Genomic DNA, 14,151 nt, shown 5'->3' on the forward strand with positions numbered 1-14,151 from the left:
GTTCAACACATACTCTCTCGGGGCGCTTTCCACGTGCAGGAACCGTGCTTCTCTAATTTGTAGAAGAGCAGAGTGGAACTTCCATTTGCAAATGGCAGCTTTAATGCAAGCAGTTCGCTCTGCTGCCTCCTAAACTCCACTCCAGGAACAGTTAAGGTCATTTCAGATAAACCCTAGAGGAATAAGGAAACAGGAGAGACCATAGCCGCTAGCTTTTTGTTACTTGGAAAGCAGATGTTAAGTGGAAGCTAACTTAGCGGCCTAAGAAAGCTGTGCATGCTAAGCCAGCAGTAGGGAAAAACCAAGAAGCAGCCTGAGTGAGATGATAAAACCCTCTAGAAGCTCAGGAACTGGAAACGGGGTGAAGGTGGTGCTGAAGACGTGAGGACTGGTTAGAAGTTTCTTCAAGAAGCGGATAGATTCCCATCCTCACTCTGGCAGAAGACTGGAGGTTTAATTCTCTGGGAAGTGTGAAACAGAATGTCTCTGGACTGAGAGAGATCAGGAATATTCGAGTATGAGACCACCCTCCTGGAAAAGGGTGTTGAATATATTTAAATACTGAATTGAGATCCCCAGGCCTCACCCCACTTGCTTCCCAGAACACCAGTAAGTATGTCCCTTCAGGCAGGAGAGTGGAAGGGTTTTCTCTAGGCAGAAGTCACAAATTACAAAAACCTTAGGGGTTCTCCAGGGAAATAGCCAGTTCACTTTACAGTGAACTCAACCATCACAGGCCCATCTAAGCACAGAAATTACTCTTAACTTGTAGTTCACACTATTTTATATGAACAAGATAGGCAAGAGTCACCAGATACTAGAGGAGAGCATCTAATAGTGACAGACAGGCAGAAACAAATAGATAAAAAGCAACTGGGAAGAAACAAGTCTTTGCAGGAGAACGCTTCAGAAAAAAATATTCATCCAGAGAATAACAACAACAACAAAAGCTATTAGAAATTAAAAGATGACATCTGAAATGTAAAACTCAATAGAATAGTTGGAAGATAAAATTGAGGAAACCTCCCCAGAAAATAGGATACAAGACAGAAATGGAAGGTAAGAGAAATAAATACCATAAATAAAAAAAAATTAGAGAACCAGCCCAGGAGGTTCAAAATCTAAAAAAAACAGGAGTTGCAGAAAGAGGGAACAGAGAAAGTGACAGGAAGGAAATAATCAAAAATATAATTCGGTTAGTTTTTCCACTAATGAAAGATCTGAGTTTTCAGATTGAAAAAGGTCATAGAAAGTCCCACGTGAATAAAAATAAACCCACACCCAGATACACCACCGAAAAGGCTCAGAACCCTGGGAACAGAGATATCCTACAGACATGTAGAGTTGGGGAAAAATAAAGATTTCCAACAAAGGGTGAGGAATTACAATAGCTACAAATTTCACATGGCAACACCAGAAGTAAGACAATGGAGGAGAAATTCCTTCAAAGTTCTGAGGGGAAATTACTTCCAGCCTAGATTCAGTCCCTAGCTAAGCTAATTATGTGTGAGGGCCACTTTCAGACATTCAAGATTCAAAAAATGTATTCACATGCGCCCATTCTCAGAATCCACTGGAGGATGTGCTCTACAAAAATGAGGACAGGTACCAAGGATAAAGAATACATGAGAACAGGAAATAGAGCAACCAGAGCGAGACAAAAGGATTCCTCAGAAGGGTAATGCAGGGAATCCCGGAGTATACAAAGCATGACGGTTTAGCAGGTCCAAAGAGCAGCAGCCGGCCCGGACTGGAGCAACTCAAAAGGCTCCAGACAGTTTTCTCTAAAAAGACAAAACTGGAAGAATGACTCGTATATTTGGACAAATCGAGAAATTTACACAGCTACAGGTGAGTTTAGGTTTGAATTAGTGATAACTTTTTAAAAATGAAGCCATTAAAACACAGGACAACTATATGCCAATAAAAACGAAAAAAACAAAAAACACAGGACAAGGTAACTCCAAAGAAAAACCAAGGGTGTATAGGAAAAGACAGAAAGGTATTGATAAACCCCGTCACTGAGCCAGGCCTGGAATTTACATAAACATTATGATGTAAGTCTGTTGACTGTTAATGGTGATAAAAATCCATTGAGAAAGGTGGGTGGGGAACTGCGTTTGCTTGGGGAGGGGAAGGGGTAGGTGGTGGTCAGAAGAGCCGCATCTTCATCTTCTTCCCTGGAAAATCAGCGAATAATACTCTAGAAAAATCAAGAGGTGGCAATATAAGCTAGAGCTATAAAGGTGAGAAAAAAAGCACGCGTAAGAGTTGAAAGTGGTTGCTAGAGCAGGAAGCAGAGGGTGGGGCTGTGTGAACTGCTTTTCATAACAAGCCTCGTAGAACCATTGGACTCTTTTCAGCGTTACATATGTAACTCAGATTAAAAATAATAACTAAAAATCTCAACAAAAATAGGATGTACTGGCATAATAAATTAGTAGAGGAGCTGTCTGCCTGTACAAAGAGCATGTCTCTGAAGAACCAGAGTAAGGAATAACAAGTGAGAAAGCAGACGGGTCTGACAGGTCTGATTTGCGTTCTGTCCTCTTCTGGTGCCATATGGGTTAGCCTACAGCACGAACTAATTACTTTTCTTTATGGCGCTACTGTAACTTAAAGCTGAGCAAAAATAGAAACAGAGTACGTAGACCTGCTGTGAACCCAGAAACAGAATGCCCAACTCTTATTCAAAAGTTAGTATATTGCCTAAGTTGTGGGAAGTAAGTAGACAGAACTTCTCAAGAGAAAGTACCTTTTTCCGAGTTACAGGTTATTATTTTAGGAAATAATTTATCGTGGTCAGTGCTCTTTGCCACATCATTCCAGTTCTGCGCCACTCTGGGCACTGGATGGGATTGCACCCCCCTCCGATCCCCTGGGACCCGTTGGAGCTGTGTGGCCTGTTGTGTCCCGTGAGTTGGGAACGGCAGTGGCAGGCGTGTGTTGCCACTGCAGGGTTTTCCACAGCCCTCTCCTTCCCTCTGGCACGGTGAGCAGAACCCACGCGTCAGCCCATGATAGACGTGGAGCCTGAGTGAGAAACAAGTCTTTATTGAGTTAAGCTGAGATTGTTGCTTTGCACAGCGTAATGCACAGTTGGAAATGTTCAGGCCCAGAGCTGAGATTCATTCTCCCATGGGACCACCAGCGTGGTCCCGGTGGCACCAGAGCCTGTGACGAGGCACCGACCATCCTTGCGCCCACGCCCACTTTGCTTTCATTTCCAGCCCCATTTAGTGTGATACAGGGGTTTTCCATGTCCTTAGAAAAGTTCAAGGTAATTTTTCATTAACATCATCATCATCACCAGTTTCTCATGCAGCAGGTGGCCAGAAACTGAAGCAAGGACATCTGTTGCTTTGGGTCCCTAGTGCCTTAAACTGTATGATGCCTTTCAGATTTCAAGACTCAGCTGATCTTTTAAAGTATCCCAGGGTTAAGAAATGGTTGATGTCAGTTAACAAAAGGCTGAAATAGTAGTTGAAAACAGACATTAAAACAAAAGTAACCGGGCTTCCCTGGTGGCGCAGTGGTTGAGAGTCCGCCTGCCGATGCAGGGGACACGGGTTTGTGCCCTGGTCCGGGAAGATCCCACATGCCGTGAAGCGGCTGCGCCCGTGAGCCATGGCCGCTGAGCCTGCGCGTCCGGAGCCTGTGCTCCACAGCGGGAGAGGCCACAACAGTGACAGGCCTGCGTACCGTAAAACAAACAAACAAACAACAACAAAAAAAGTAACCTAGTAAGTCGCTATCAACCTAAAAGTGGTGAAATCTGCTTATAATGTGTCTAATCTTATCACTGAGAAACAATTTTTTTCAACATCAATATAGGTATGACGTATTTTGGACAAGAATCACGTATTAGGTCATAGAACTTACTTCCTCTCACTGTTGCCTTTTATGGATCATAGAAAGACTTTCTGTAATCCACAGGCTACCTTTTTTAAATGAAGGTGTATCACATTTACTCCGGGTAATGCCCCCGATCTGGTTGTATAATAGAAGAACACAAAACTCAGCTAAGACTATAGAGAGGTAACAAATTAAGCTTTGTGCGATGTGTTCATAAAAGACATTGTTTTCTGAAATGCAAGCAAACTAGTAGGAAGTTTTAAGAATTGACCTTACTTCTTTATCAGTGGTAGTATTGTTTTGAGGATTGGTATTTATTCATGAAGACGATTTTCCCTCTGCTTTGTTTCCCAAAAGAGTCTTTAGGGCTCACCTAATTCCATCCAGGTTTTAATCAAGCTCTGATTTTTTAGTCTTGAGGAAGTTGGCAGTTTTGATACTTAAGTTTTCATGCTTTATTTCGCATAGTAATATAAATGACATCCAGTACTTAGTTTTCTAGAAATCTATTTTAGTTGGTCATTCATCTGACTGCTAAATAAATTTTAACTTGTTTTAGCATCATTAGTCATGCTCTATGATTGTTGCCAAGTCGTTTTCCAAGAATATCTTTGCTAAGGTTAAAGATAGGGAATATGAGAAAGACTCTAAAATTGATTTGTGTAGGTGAATGAGTTCTAATCTTTAAGCACATTAGCCAACTAAAAGATCTTTTCTGAATTCCTGATGAACTGCAAGACATTATGCTATGCTTTGTGATAATTACATACCAATCTCCAAAGATCTAAACTTATAAATGGTTCAGAATCCATTTAGTTAGTTCAGAATGGTTCAGAACTAACCCACAGGAAATCAAAATTATCTGAGCTGAAAGTCCCTGCATAAGACAGAGTGTGTAATGAACTACCCACCACCTGCGGATTCGCAGCACCACTGGGGGTGCCACCCTGTGTCTTTGTGACCCCCGCACGCACTCCTCTTTGTCCTACAGTAGTTTGAACATATGCCTTTGTCATACTAATAGGATTTATTTTTATAGTATTCATTGATCTCTCCTTTATCACAACAAAATGACAAAAAGTTTCAGATGAGTGAAAACAGATTTGAAAGCAGACTCATACTTCTGGAAGTATAGACAACCTGAATATTACCTGATCTACATTACCTGATTACATCATCTCAGGTCATGTTCTAGTAATTGGAATTCAAGACATACCCATATAAGACATATGAGAGCAGTCCCAATGAAGGTGCTTACAGTGAAATTGGGGAGGGGAAGACACATCAAAGGTTAAGTAATAATTACACTAAATAAAAATATAACTCATCAGCAGGAGAGGCATAAGATGGTTTAATGCTATCCAACAGTAACGACAGTAACTAATACGGATTCAAAAGATAGACCACCACGGGCTTTATTGGTCCAGACAAGCTTCGTGTGAGAGACTAGACTTGAACCACAGACATATTTCTTCTTCCACCAACTGCAACCATTGTTTTGCCTCATGAAGACCCCGAGACTTCCTAGGAGAGACGGTGGGGGGCGGATATTGAACAGGCGGTCAGCAGTGCCTGCCGTAGCTGTTCTCTCCTCCCTCACGTCCTCTGACAGAGTGTAAGATAGTTGGGCTTATATCAAGTTGCTTTTGGTAAGAGTAAGAGAAATTACTGTCTCAAGTGAGGAAGTTTGTTGCTTATTATCTAAAATAACAAGAGTCCCGAGAGAGGCAGGTGTGGGGTTGGATGATTCAGCACTGGGGTCACCAACTTTCCGTTCGGCCACCTCAGTGTGTTGGCTTTGTCCTCAACGTGCTCCCGGTCCCGCCATTTTTCTCAAGAAGGCTGCCACAGAACCCAGCAGGTGTCCTGTCACCCCTGTCCCCTCACACGCACACAGCGTCTTCTAGAGAAGTCTGTTTGGAAGTTCCCCGGCAGGCTTTCCCTCCCGTCTCATCGGTTGGGCAGAATTAAATCCCATGCCCACTGTAAACCCAGTCAGCCAGGGGAAAGGTTTAGAGAAGTCCACGGCGGTGGGGAAAGGTGGTAGGAGCGGGTGACCAGACACTTGGATGGACCAATTATCCCTGAAGTATTAATTGCCGAAACGGTTCATCTAATCCTTCCCTAAAACATTTACGTTTGAAAAGAGCCAGTTCTGTTGTATCAGTGATGTTTTAGTTGTAGATTTTCAGGCAGCTTGAGTTGGACTGGTAGTTGGAAGAGGGAAATTGAGCAGTGGCCTTCCCAGTAGGTCAGAATTTTCCTGGCTCTATGATTTTTCTCTTCAGTCAGTGATGTATACTTCCTAAGAAGGTATATTATGTGGAAAGTATTGATTATAATGGATTTTTTATGGGCTTCTGCATGGAATTGAAAACTGGCATCTAGAGTGTATCTAATTACAGGACTTTTTTCAAATAATATATAATTGTAATCTCTCATTTAATCAGTAATGCTAAGGATAACTGGATTAAAATACAGTCCTATTGAAAATACATTCCCATTTAAGATAGTTTATTGAAATGAATAGATATAAAATGAATTGAAGTATCAGTTTTTCTGGCTTCTTTTTTAAGTCTCACGATAGGAATTTTAATTTAAGGCCAAAATGAACTCAGATAGTTGATCCATGATATTTAGTTGTCATTTGGTGTCATATGAATCGTGCTCACATAACAAACAAGTCTTTCTGCCAGTGTGTCAGCTCGGGGTCAGGGAAGATGGACCATATCTTTGTAGGAGTGTCCCATCCTTCTCTCTCTCTCTTTTCGCCTTACCCAGTCCACGTAATGTCATTGCAAAGAAATGTGAACATCAGAGGGAACGTCATAAAGAACGCTCTGTTGTCGACAGCTTATAGGATGACGATATTAATTTAACTTCCGTTAAACAGGTTTTATAACCAACTTTTAACATCTTTATGCATCAATAAATTTATTTTTAACCAAAACATCTGAGGAGCCTCTGAAAACAGAACCACAGGGAGTGGAGTGCTGAACCTTGACTCAATGCCCGTTTTAGGGCAGTGAAGATGTTGCCCTTTGGGGTTGAATGAGATGCTTATCCCCTCGTGCTGGGCCCTCTTCCCCCATCATTTGTCTTCAGCCCCATAATCTCCATAAAATGCCAAGATGCCAGACCAGACCATGCTGATCACTGCCCCAGAGGCAGAAACAATGGTTTGGGGAGAGCTCAAGCGAAGCAATTAGAAATATTTAGAATCCCTGGCCAGAAATTCCTGTGGGTTTGAATTATCCCAAATTAAATGTGTCATTGATAGCATTTGCTTCCTTCCAATGGCCTTTCTTGAAACTTGACATTTATTTCACCTTTTAGTGCCACGTTACCTTAGGGACGGTAACTTGTGCCGCGAAGTGCACATGTGCAGGGCAGGGAAGGAAGTGAGGCCTTCCCATTGTCCCGTGCAGATGGCAGTCAGCCAAGGCCAGAGGCCAGACGGAGGGGACTGTTGGGTGGTCCTCCTTTTCTGCCTCCATGGCACCCCCAGCGCCTCCTACCCAGCGCCGTCCTGCTTTTAAGTCTTCTACCCCTAACATCTCATCATCATTTATCCTTTGAAACACCTATGTTTACTTTTCCAAGACGCTGTAGTTTTAATCCGCTGGGCTTTACTCCCACAAAGAATGGCTTTGCTCCTGTCGTAGGAACTCGAGGCCTACTGAGCCAAGGGGCAGGGGAACCTTTGTCAGGCGGTCTGCCCCTTGCCTTGAAACCTTCAGGCCGAGGCACGCCTTTCTGGTTGCTCCTTGTGTCAGAGCTGCTGTACCCAGAGGGTCAGTCAGAGGCCTGGGCGCCTTTTTCCTTCCCTCAGCCCTGCTATCTTCCCCCCAGTGTTTTGCTCCGAGATGCCCATGTGTCAGGCATTCATGGATTGGTGTGAGTACTGGGAAGCTCCCATCTCCCGCAGGGGAGAAGGGAGCAGTGACAGGCATTGCCAGTGCAGCCTGGGCACTGCTCACGAGAGCCCCGCGGAGGGCAGGTGGGCGCCAAAGCCAGCCTGGGCGAGGCTCACCAAGCAGCAAGCCTGAGTTGGGGGCCGTTTCTTTCTCTGCTCGAAGGTAGTATCCATTCCCCAAGTCCTGTACCCAAAGGAGGTGACTTCTTTCCTAATTAACTTAAAAGCATGTCTGAGGTTAGTAAAGGCCCCAAGAGGGAGTTGCCATTGTTGGAAAGATTCAGAATCTTTCTATACTGTGGCAGTGGTGATTAAAAAAACATGGATGGTACCAGGAAAACCTGCTAGCAATGACACAAATAACTAATAATAAGATGAGAAAAGAAAAACAAAAATAAAATTCATTTGACCATAAAAATAATAATAAACATAATCATTTACACAGAGAGTTCACCATTCATGCTTTATTAAGCCTCTTAATAAGCATGTCTGTCATTACAAATGCACCTGATTAACTGTCGTAACTTTATTTCATTAGATTAGTAAACTTTGCTCATATACGCTTGACCTTCGTCTGAGGTGTTTGCTTGTGAGGTACAGTTGGTCACGAGCAACTTTTTAAAATATGTGAAAAAAACAACCACCAAGACGGCTCCCAGCCCTGACATTACAGTGTGGCCGAAGGGTTTACAAAGCCTTGACTGTATGGATCACCAGAAGGTAATATGGTCCAGTTCCCAAGCTTCCTTTTTATCTAAGATGATGGCAAAGCCACTCCTCCTTTCCCTCAGAATCGTTACCAACTTAGTACAGTTCCGTCGATAGCCTCATCATTTCTAGTCAAAACGGCATGTTCCAAAGTTACCTAGGTCAGTTGATAGGAACTTTAACAGCAGTAACTCGAAGCATGATGATTGTAGTAAGCCAAGAACAAATTAGCTTTATATTAAATTCTGAAAAGTTATGGGCTACCTTGGAAAATGAGAGAAAAGGGTAAAGAAAAGTGTTTCAACTGAAAAAGTACTTATGAAAGGGGCCACTCCTCCCCCACCCCCATCATTTATTCGTAGCCCCCTCACTCGACTCTGAATCCTGCTTTTCTTGGTCATAGTTCCCAATTGTCTTTTCACCTTTGGTGATCTTACTGTTTTGCTTCAACGCTTCTTTGACCTCGTTCCTTCGTCTGGAGCCTATTCCTTTGCCATTTCATTTTGTGTAAGTCTCTGTTTGTATCTTTACGTATGTAGTAGGCTAGTTATGTTTCTTGGCCTTGCAGAAGTGGCCCTCTGTCGGGGATGTCCTGTTTCCCAGCAGTACGCTCCCCTTTCATCACCCGAGGACCAGGGACCAGCTGGTCCCAGGGTAGTGTCTGGCCTGCGTTCGTGGACTCCGTCTGCAGGCTGCAGGGTCACAGTGTTGTTGTTTCTGGTGTCTGCCCCCAGGTGGGTGAGGCTGGTTTAGAGGCTTGTGCAGGCTTCCTGGCAGGAGGGGCCAGTGCCTGCCCACTGGTGGGTGGAGCTGGTTCCTGGCCCTCTTGGGGGCAGGGCCGTGTCAAGGGGTGTGTTTAGAGGGGGCCGTGGGTTCAGGAGGACTTAGGCAGGCAGCCTGTCTGCTGATGCGTAGGGCTGTGTTCCCGCCCTGTTGTTTGGCTTGAGGTGTCCCAGCACTGGAGCCTACAGGCTGTCGGGTGGAGCCAGGTCTTGGAACTAATGACCCAAGCAAGGGTCACCCTCCAGCGAGAGTCCACGAAGATGAATACTCCCCGATATATCTGTCACCAATTTTGATGCCCCCAGGTTGAGCCACAGCTGCCCCCCGCCTCCCCAGGAGACCCTCCGAGACCTTCACGTAGGTCTGGCACAGGTTCCTGTGAAGTAACTGCTTTTGCCCTGGATCCCAGTGGGCACGAGACCTTGTGTGCGCCCTCCAAGAGTGGAGTCTCTGTTTCCCCCAGTCCTGTGGAGCTCCTGCAGTCAAGCCCCGCTGGCCTTCAAGGCCAGATGCTCTGGGGGTCCTCCTCCCGATGCGAGACCCCCAGGTAGAACTGTAAACAAGGTCATGAAAGTTTGCAACACCTACCTGAGTTCTTTCATGTGTCCCCTCTGATATCTCAAGGATTCCACTAACAGGGAAGTGGAAAGAACCGGCAAAGTGATATCATTAACCTGCCCACATACACACTTACCCCCCACCGCACAGTCCAGAAGTCGGCGGGGGTCCCAACATGCAGAATTACGCCCCAATCAGTCTAGAATAAACTCTGAGAAATGCTGCCACATCGCTTAGCATCAGGGTGTGCTCAGTCTACATTCTAGGTGGTCTTCTGGGTCTGGAGCATATCTGTATACTCCACATGCATCTCTTACTCATCCATCATGGTATAAAGATACATATTCTGTGAAACATCAAGAACAATACTTTGGAAAATGAAATTGAAGAAAAAAAGAATGAAACCAGCAAGGAAACACTAGGTAATAATGCTAACATTTACAGAAATCTTAAATTCATCCCTAGACAACAATCAAACTTTAATCTCATCCAGCTAGACTATTAATAGCTATTTACTGCCCGGGATGAATGAATGTTGAGTTTTTTCTCAGTGTCTATAATCAAATTCACCCATCCGTAGGCTCTGTTATGACTAAACTCCATTCTGATACCCTTGATGAAAGTCTCCAAATTAGGTTTGAAGGTTGGGTCAGCACAAGATTTTTTTTTTTCCCCCCTCAAATAAATGAGCAGTCCTGATTCTTTTGCCAGGAACTGAGATTTAAATTTATGAGATGGACTGATCAAATGTAAAGACTGTTTCAATCCTGGACCTTGCATTTCATTCCAAAGAGAGCGTCATTATTTAGGATGCTTTGAGCTGACTATAACGGAAATCCTGACTCAAACCGATTCAAATAGTAAAGAAAATTATTAGCTCAAAAAAGTCTGAAGACCTGCTCATTCCTGACTTCACATCAGAATCAACTGGAGAGCTTAAAAAAATACTGGTAGCAGAAGTACTGAATCAGAATCTTTTGGGTGGGGCTTGGGTCCTGGTCATTGTTAAAAGCTTCACAGGGCTTCCCTGGTGGCGCAGTGGTTGAGAGTCCGCCCGCCGATGCAGGGGACACGGGTTCGTGCCCCCGTCCAGGAGGATCCCGTGTGCCGCGGAGCGGCTGGGCCCGTGAGCCATGGCCGCTGGGCCTGCGCGTCCGGAGCCTGTGCTCTGCGACAGGAGAGGGCACAACGGTGACAGGCCCGCGTACCGCAAAAAAAAAAAAGCTTCCCAGCTTGTTCAAATGTACAGTCAAGGTTTGGAGCTGATGATTTAGAAACTCATCAGCATCTTCAAGGGCCCCAGTTCCTTGCACCTCTCTGCCTAGCCCTGCTCAGAGCAGGCCCTTCCTCAGGTTAGAAGCAAGAAAAGGAGAGAGACCGACCGTGTCTTCCTGCGGCTCTGGATTGGGGTGGCCTCCCCTTAGGGGAGGCTCCTGGCTGCAGGACCCTCTTGCGGAGGAAGAGGTGGAGTGAACACGGGGGGCACCAGCGTCCTCGCCGCTCCCGCGCGGAGTTAGAGTTCAGTCAGCCCTGCCACGTGCCACCGTGATCTCCAGACCGAAGCTTTTATGCAAACAGTTGCTTCTGTGGGAAAATATATCAATTTGATTGTCATGAGTGTATTGATCTTCAAATGAACAGGCATCTTCGCAACGGTCAGTTTTGCTGGAGGCAGTTTACACGTTCCCCCCAAATCACCAGGCTGTACAAGATCATTAAAAACCACTGGACTCATGGGGAAGATGGGATTGGGGAACTGTCTTTTCTGACCAAAATGATTCATGTGGCCCTAAAGCTCCTAGAGTTCCTTCCAGTCCCTGCCCAAGCACCTCGTGTCCCATGGAGCCTTCCCTGCCAGCCTCTGGAAGCTTTAAGCACTTTCAGGAGGTAGCTGTGGTCCTACTGAAGCTACCGATTCTGGAGTCCCTTCCCTAATCTACGGAAGCAGCATCTAAAGATGAGGCATGTCCTAGGTTATCTGCAGTTGCTTCCTTTGCTTTCACTGTCTGAGAACTGCTTGTATTTAGTTATAAGGCTTTTCCAGGCACTTGTCTCTATCACAGTATCTCCTGAGCCAGATATTGTGTCTGGCACTCAGTAAATGTTTAGGAATGAATGAAGGCTGTTGAGGGTTTTTTTCTGCTGCACGAGGATTCAGACGCATTAGGTTTTCCTCTGGCCTTTTCTAGAACCTGAAAAGTCACCTCATTTCCCAGTGGCATTCACCAACCACATACGAAAAATAGCAAGAGTTGTTGGTATCTAGTGAAAATGGGGTTTTTATAAATTAGTTTAAGGGACAAAAATTTTTTAAGTGTGATAGGTATATAAATAAACCAGTAATTTAGAGAATTATTTCCTTCTCACGTTTTTTTTTTTTTTATTCCAGAAGTCTCAGAACTGGTAATGTTTGTGTTAATCAAAGCTGTTTCAACACTTGGTTTCCTTTTACCAATTATAACCTAAAGTACTTCGTAAACCATGCGTGATCCTCAGCTTGGATTTCTGTAGGGTGCCATTTTTTGTTTGTCTCTAATGGGACATCAGGGGGTCAGTAGCCCAGAGCATTGTGGTACAGGGGTGCACATTTCATCCTCACACAGGTCAATTAGCCTTGCCGTAGAGAAGCAGTGTTGGCTGAGGCCCTTCCGTCTGGGTCAGCCATTGTGCAGACGCCTACTTTGGTGCCAGAAACAGCAAGAGAGAGCACGCAGATGGTTCTACCCAGACAGCAACTCCATGAGAAGCCCCGCCGGAGGCCTCCGTGCTGGCTGGGTGGTTTCATCAGTTGGTCTGATCACGTGTAAGTGGAGAGGGGAAAACCCTTGATAAATAAAGTAACATCTGTGCTAATAGGCATGGTGGAGGAGAGAACCATTCTGGTTTACAAAAGATCGGTCAGGTTGCCTACTTATAAAAATACAACATGAAGGCCATAGCCTAAAAGCCCAAAAGATGGGGACATTCCCCACAAATGCCATTTAGTGAGCCTGTCAAACACAATCCCTTCTAGGAGAGAGCCTTTTTTTTTCCAGTTAAAATGTTCAGAAGACCAGCAATTGCCTTAACAACTGAGCTTAACATTTCTATACCTTTTGAATTTTTAAAGGCTAGGAAGTTCCTAAGACAAGCCATACGCATATGGTGAATTTTTTTAAAAGAGCAGTAACAGGATTTTTGCAAATAGAAGGTTTATAACTATGCGAGTAAGGTTTGATTCTTCCACTGATTATACCTGTGTGAGGTTGTCCTAGTTAAAGATTTTATTTTAATTTCCAGTATGTTTTTTCAGGACTGTACGTTTATTCCATTTACTTTAAAATCTATAGTACATGATCCAGTTATTTGTCACTATTCTTTTCTATTTACTCTACTTATTGTGTTTTTGTAAACAACCTCTAGAAAGGCAAAGTTAGATTAAAATAGCTCATAATGTTGAAATGGTAATAGACAGAAAAGCATATTTCTAAATGCTCAATGTATTTAACAGTTATTACTTTTTATGATTATTATTAAAATATCTTCAGAAAATCAGGGATGAATTTAAATACCATAGATAATGACATGCTCTACCATTTTCTTTTTACTGCATTTACGTTTGAAAAGCATCCTTTATTCTCGGATACACTTAAACACAGCCTCTGTTTATTGAAAGTTACAGAAGAGAGCATGCATAACCCAAAAAAATTAATTTATATTGGGCTTTAAAATAAGTACTTGTGCAAAAACAGAAATATAGATCAATGGAACAGGATAGAAAGCCCAGAGATAACCCTGCGCACATGTGGTCACCTTATCTTTGATAAAGGAGACAAGAATGTACCATGGAGAAAAGACAGCCTCTTCAATAAGTGGTGCTGGGAAAACTGGACAGCTACATGTAAAAGAATGAAATTAGAACACTCCCTAACACTGTATACAAAAATAAACTCAAAATGGATTAAAGACCTAAATGTAAGGCCAGAAACTATCAAACTCTTGGAGTAAAACATAGGCAGAACACTCTATGACATAAATCACAGCAAGATCCTTTTTGACCCACCTCCTAGAGAAATGGAAATAAAAACAAAAATAAACAAATGGGACCTAATGAAACTTAAAAAGCTTTTGCACAGCGAAGGAAACCATAAACAAGATGAAAAGACAACCCTCAGAGTGGGAGAAAATATTTGCAAACGAAGCAAGTGACAAAGGATTAATCTCCAAAATATACAAGCAGCTCATGCAGCTCAATATCAAAACAAAACAAACAACCCAATCCAAAAATGAACAGAAGACCTAAATTGACATTTCTCCAAAGAAGACATCCAGATGGCCAGCAAACACATGAA

General features: G+C 43.7%; 1 protein-coding gene across 6 annotated transcripts in view; it reads left to right on the forward strand.

Moving 5' to 3' along the window:
• The window catches only part of TBC1D5 (TBC1 domain family member 5), a 540,677-nt gene that overhangs the window by 492,061 nt on the left and 34,465 nt on the right, over positions 1 to 14,151 (forward strand). The window lies entirely within an intron of this gene.

The sequence above is a fragment of the Aethalodelphis obliquidens genome, unplaced genomic scaffold, assembly GCF_003676395.1.
Source record: "Aethalodelphis obliquidens isolate GAN/ISIS:26980383/991018 unplaced genomic scaffold, ASM367639v1 scaffold56, whole genome shotgun sequence".
In the NCBI taxonomy this organism is placed as follows: Eukaryota; Metazoa; Chordata; class Mammalia; order Artiodactyla; family Delphinidae; genus Aethalodelphis; species Aethalodelphis obliquidens.